Raw genomic sequence first — 5,707 nt, 5'->3', positions numbered from 1 at the left:
CCTTATTGTTCTTTATTGTAGCCTAATGTAATTGTTCACAGCATTTTGATGACCTACGTTCTGTATAACCTTTCATGTTTTCAAGGTATTTAAAACTCTTAAACTTATTCTAATATCATTGAATGTACCAATAGTATTTAACAAAAAACAAAAAAAAATACAAAGGTGTGTTTGAAAGCTTGGCCATTTGGAAAGTAGGCTCAGGCAGACTCAGTGAGTTTTCTGTTTGAAAAGAACAAAGGGGAGGATGATGTAGTGGGTTTCGCTTTGTGAGAGGAACAGAGGGCCAACACAGACAGACAGACAGATGCTCACCACCTCCTCTGAAGGTAAGGCATGATGTTAATCTCTAGTTTTATGGGGATTTGTGACAACATTTCAATGACAGGTTGCACAAACCATTTTGGGAAATGTAAATATAATGTAAGTATCTGTACACTGTTAACAGTGTTATCCTTGGTTGACAAAGGTCATCATACATGGTTCTGCTGTCTGATTATGGTTTATAACATCATTTTGTAGCCTCCAGGTACACTGTGATGCATTTCCAGTAACCTCTTCCCACAGGACCTACCCCAACATACAGTTTTCTATTTGTTATCTCATTTTTATTCAAAGGGGTGATGTCCAGAGCGACTTACAGCAGTGCATACATTTGTATTATTTTCTCGTATTGGTCCCCTCGTGGGAATCAAACCCAAAACCCTGACGTTACAAGCGCCACACTCTACCCATTGAGCCACATGGGACCTAGTATTACAGTTTTGCTCTGGTGTCTCTGGTGCTCTGGTGTCTTCAACCAGGATCTCAGCGATCACTGCCTCATTGCCTGCATCCGTAATGGGTCCGCGGTCAAACGACCACCCCTCATCAATGTCAAACGCTCCCTAAAACACTTCAGCGAGCAGGCCTTTCTAATCGACCTGGCCCGGGTATCCTGGAAGGATATTGACATCATTCCGTCAGTAGAGGATGCCTGGATATTCTTTAAAAGTGCTTTCCTCACCATCTTAAATAAGCATGTCCCATTCAAAAACTGTTGAACTAAGAACCAATATAGCCCTTGGTTCACTTGACTTGACTGCCCTTGACCAGTACAAACATATCCTGTGGCGTACTGCATTAGCATTAAATAGCCCCTGCGATATGCATCTTTTCAGGGAAGTTAGGAACCAATATACACAGGCAGTTAGGAAAGCTAAGGCTAGCTTTTTCAAACAGAAATTTTCATCTGGTAGCACAAACTCCAAAACGTTCTGGGACACTGTAAAGTCCATGGAGAATAAGAGCACCTCCTCCCAGCTGCCCACTGCACTGAGGCTAGTAAACACTGTCACCACCGATATATCAACGATAGTCGAGAATTTCAAAAAGCATTTTTCTACGGCTGGCCATGCTTTCCACCTGGCTACCCCTACCCCGATTAACAGCTCAGCACCCCCCACAGCAACTTGCCCAAGCCTCCCCCATTTCTCCTTCGCCCAAATCCAGATAGCTGATGTTCTGAAAGAGCTGCAAAATCTTGACCCCTACAAATCAGCTGGGCTAGACAATCTGGACCCTCTCTTTCTAAAATCATCTGCCAAAATTGTTGCAACCCCTATTACTAGCCATTTCAACCTCTCTTACGTATCGTCTGAGATCCCAAAAGATTGGAAAGCTGCCACGGTCATCCCCCTCTTCAAAGGGGAAGACACTCTAGACCCAAACTGTTACAGACCTATATCTATCCTACTCTGCCTTTCTAAAGTTTTCGAAAGCCAAGTTAACAAACAGATCACCGACCATTTTGAATCCTTCTCTGCCATGCAATCCGGTTTCCGAGCTGGTCATGGGTGCACCTCAGCCACACTCAAGGTCCTAAACGATATCATAACCACCATCGATAAAAGACCATACTGTGCAGCCTTCTTCATCGACCTGGCCAAGGCTTTCGACTCTGTCAATCACCACATTCTTGTCGGCAGACTCGACAGCCTTGGTTTCTCAAATGACTGCCTCACCTGGTTCACCAACTACTTCTCAGATAGAGTTCAGTGTGTCAAATTGGAGGGCCTGTTGTCCGGACCTCTGGCAGTCTCTATGGGTGTGCCACAGGGTTCAATTCTCAGGCCGACTCTTTTCTCTGTATACATCAATGATGTCGCTCTTGCTGCTGGTGAGTCTCTGATCCACCTCTACACAGATGACACCATTCTGTATACTTCTGGCCCTTCTTTGGACACTGTGTTAACTAACCTCCAGACGAGCTTCAGTGCCACACAACACTCCTTCCGTGGCCTCCAACTGCTCTTAAATGCAAGTAAAACTAAGTGCATGCTCTTTAACCGATCGCTGCCCGCACCCGCCTGTCTAGCATCACTACTCTGGATGGTTCTGACTTAGAATATGTGGACAACTACAAATACCTAGGTGTCTGGTTTGACTGTAAACTCTCCTTCCAGAATCACATTAAGCATCTCCAATCCCAAATTAAATCTAGAATTGGCTTCTTATTTCGCAACAAAGCATCCTTCAGTCATGCTTGCCAAACATACCCTCGTAAAACTGACCATTCTATCGATCCTTGATTTCAGTGATGTCACTTACAAAATAGCCTCCAACACTCTACTAAGCAAATTGGATGTAGTCTACCACAGTGCCATCCATTTTGTCACCAAAGCCCCATATACTACCCACCACTGCGACCTGTATGCTCTCGTTGGCTGGCCCTCGCTTCATATTCGTCGCCAAACCCACTGGCTCCAGGTCATCTATAGGTCTTTGCTAGGTAAAGCCTTGCCTTATCTCAGCTACCTGGTCACCATAGCAGCACCCACCCGTAGCATGTGCTCCAGCACATGCTATATTTCACTGGTCATCTCCAAATCCAACTCCTCGTTTGACCGCCTTTCCTTCCAGTTCTCTGCTGCCAATAACTGGAACGAATTGCAAAAATCACTGATGCTGGAGTCTTACATCTCCCTCACTAACTTTAAGCATCAGCTGTCAGAGTAGTTTACCGATTTATTGCACCTGTACACAGCCCATCTGTAAATAGCCCACCCAACTACCTCATCCCCATATTGTTATTTTTTTCTTCTTCTCCTTTGCACCCCAGTACCTCTACTTGCACATTCATCTTCTGCACATCTATCACTCCAGTGTTTAATTGCTAAATTGTAATTATTTTGCCACTATGGCCTATTTATTGCCTTACCTCCCTAATCTTACTACATTTGCACACACTGAATATAGATTTTTCTATTGTGTTAATGACTGTACGTTTGTTTATCCCATGTGTAACTCTGTGTTGTTTGTGTCGCACTGCTTTGCGTTATCTTGGCCAGGTTTCAGTTGTAAATGAGAACTTGTTCTCAACTGGTGTACCTGGTTAAATAAAGGTGAAATAAAAAATGTAAATGCTGTGGGGATGTGTTTCAGCGGCAGGGACTGCAAGACTAGTCAGGATCAAGTAGAAGATGAACGGAGCAAAGTATAAAAAGATCCTTGATGAAAACCTGCTCCACAGGACTCAGGACCTCAGACTGGGGCGAGGGTTCACCTAACCAACAGGACAACGACCCTAAGCATACAGCCAAGACAACACAGTAGTGGCTTCAGGACAAGTCAGATTGATGAGGGAAAAAACGATTGAATCCATTTTAGAATGGATTCAACAAAATGTTGAAAAAGTGAAGGGGTCTGAATTCTTTCCAAATGCACTGTACTTCTATGGATCAACCAACTATCCAACAATGGAGCCTTATTCCAGGCCAACTGTACTGTCTGGCATTCCTGCCCATCCTCTCCTCCATCCCTTCACTGGAGACGTTTGCCTGTAAATTCTACAGCAGTGACTTCCATGGAGGAAAAGGGAGGGCTGTGGGTGTCTACTGAGACAATACAAGGAAGAGGAACGTGCCTACTGCACAAAACAAGAGATGAAATGCACAGCTCAATTCGCTACAGTCCAAACTGAGAGTCAACCAGTCATTCTTAACATCTCATGTACGTTTTTGGTCTTTCTTGTTTGTTCTCAGTTGTGTAATTGTTCCGATTACAGGCCATCACATAAATAAATCTTCAATTTTACAGAACAAACGACTACATGGTCACAATACATGTTTGTCTACTTTATTAACAGATGCCCCTGTAGGTGTGAAGGTGATGGTGGATGAACAGCCAGTCAGTGAAGGTCATAGTGTCAACCTGGAGTGTGTTGCTGACAGCAACCCCCAGCCAGGCAGGTATGTGTGGATCAGACGACAGGGAGGCCAAAGCATCCAAATGAATTCAACTCAGGGCAAAATGTCCTATCCCAACGTTAGCAGAGACACCTCATTATCCTGCATTGTCCAAAATAATATTGGATCAAATCAGTCAGCCTGGCTGTTTCTGGATGTCAACTGATGATCAACGGAAGCAGCACTCTCCCATCCTCCTTCACTTCCATCACCATATACAGATGAAAATATGGTGTCAGCAGAACTCATTGGGCCTGTGGAAAGACGCCAGAATATCTCCTGTGTAGCCAGTAACTCACTTGTCACTGACATCCAGCAGCTCCCCCTTGACACAAAATTCACAGCTGGACAGTGTAAGTAAGCATTCAGTACGGAATTTCTGTTGTTAATCTTCTGATATCATTATAATCGGCACACAGTGACAGTCATTCTTCCTCCTCTGCCTCCCCATGTGTCCCCACTCTCTCTCTCTCTTGCTCTCACTGTCTCTCTCTGTCTGTCTTTCTTTGAACACAGTTCTGCCATGGATGCTGACTGCTCTGGCAGTTGGAAGTGTCTTTCTGTGGGGAGCTGTAATGTTTGTACGCAGAAGAAATTGCAGCGAGAGGTTTGTATGGTTCTTGATGATGATGTCACATATTAAACCATATTAGGTGTGCCATTTTGAATGATGTCTCCCTTCTACATTTTCTGTAGACCAAAGGCCAGCTCTAATCTCCCCACTTTGGATATCCCTCTAAGGTACTCTCATTTTTGCATCTGTATTTTACATACAACAAATAATAATGTTCAAGCTCATTGACATTGTTTTTTGTCTTCAAGGCAACCTAACATGTCAGAGTCCCTAAGGTACAGCAATACACAAAAGTAACATAGGATAATGCTTGGAAGAACCCGTTTTGGTTCCTGGTAGTACCCTTTTGGTTCCAAGTAGAACCCTTTTGGGTTCCAGGTAGAACCCTTTCTACAGAGGGTTCTATATAGAACCCAAAAGGATTCTGCCTGGAACCCAAAATGTTACATATGCTCCTGCCATACCCTCTACTGCTCATCCGGTGACTCCTTGACCTGCCGCCACTCCCCCAGTGCTTTTTCCCTTTCTGTGTGTGTGTGATTGTGTCGTCAGAGACAGGTGTGCTAGAGTCAGAGCAGATCCCCCACCAGCTGCAACCTGTTTCATAATCAAGACCTCTACAAATACTCAGACCTGCCACTTCCATGCTGCCAGATCATAATCTCTGCTCAGTCAGTCTATGTTTCTAGCCATTTGTTCCTTTTTAGATCCTGTTGTCCTGTTGTGCCTGTTTTCCCTTGACTGACGCTGTTTTCCTCTCCGCTACAGTTCTGCCCGCTCTGACTCTGGTCCCTGCTTACCCTGTCCCAACACGTCTCGCTAAAGCCTCAGCCTCCACACCTGGTTTACTGAAACCCGCCTGAGCTTCCCCTGGCCTGCCCTCAATCTTCCCCCTGTGTTTTAATAA

This window comes from Salmo trutta, chromosome 3, assembly GCF_901001165.1.
Source record: "Salmo trutta chromosome 3, fSalTru1.1, whole genome shotgun sequence".
Taxonomy (NCBI): domain Eukaryota; kingdom Metazoa; phylum Chordata; class Actinopteri; order Salmoniformes; family Salmonidae; genus Salmo; species Salmo trutta.
This window is presented reverse-complemented; position numbering follows the sequence as displayed.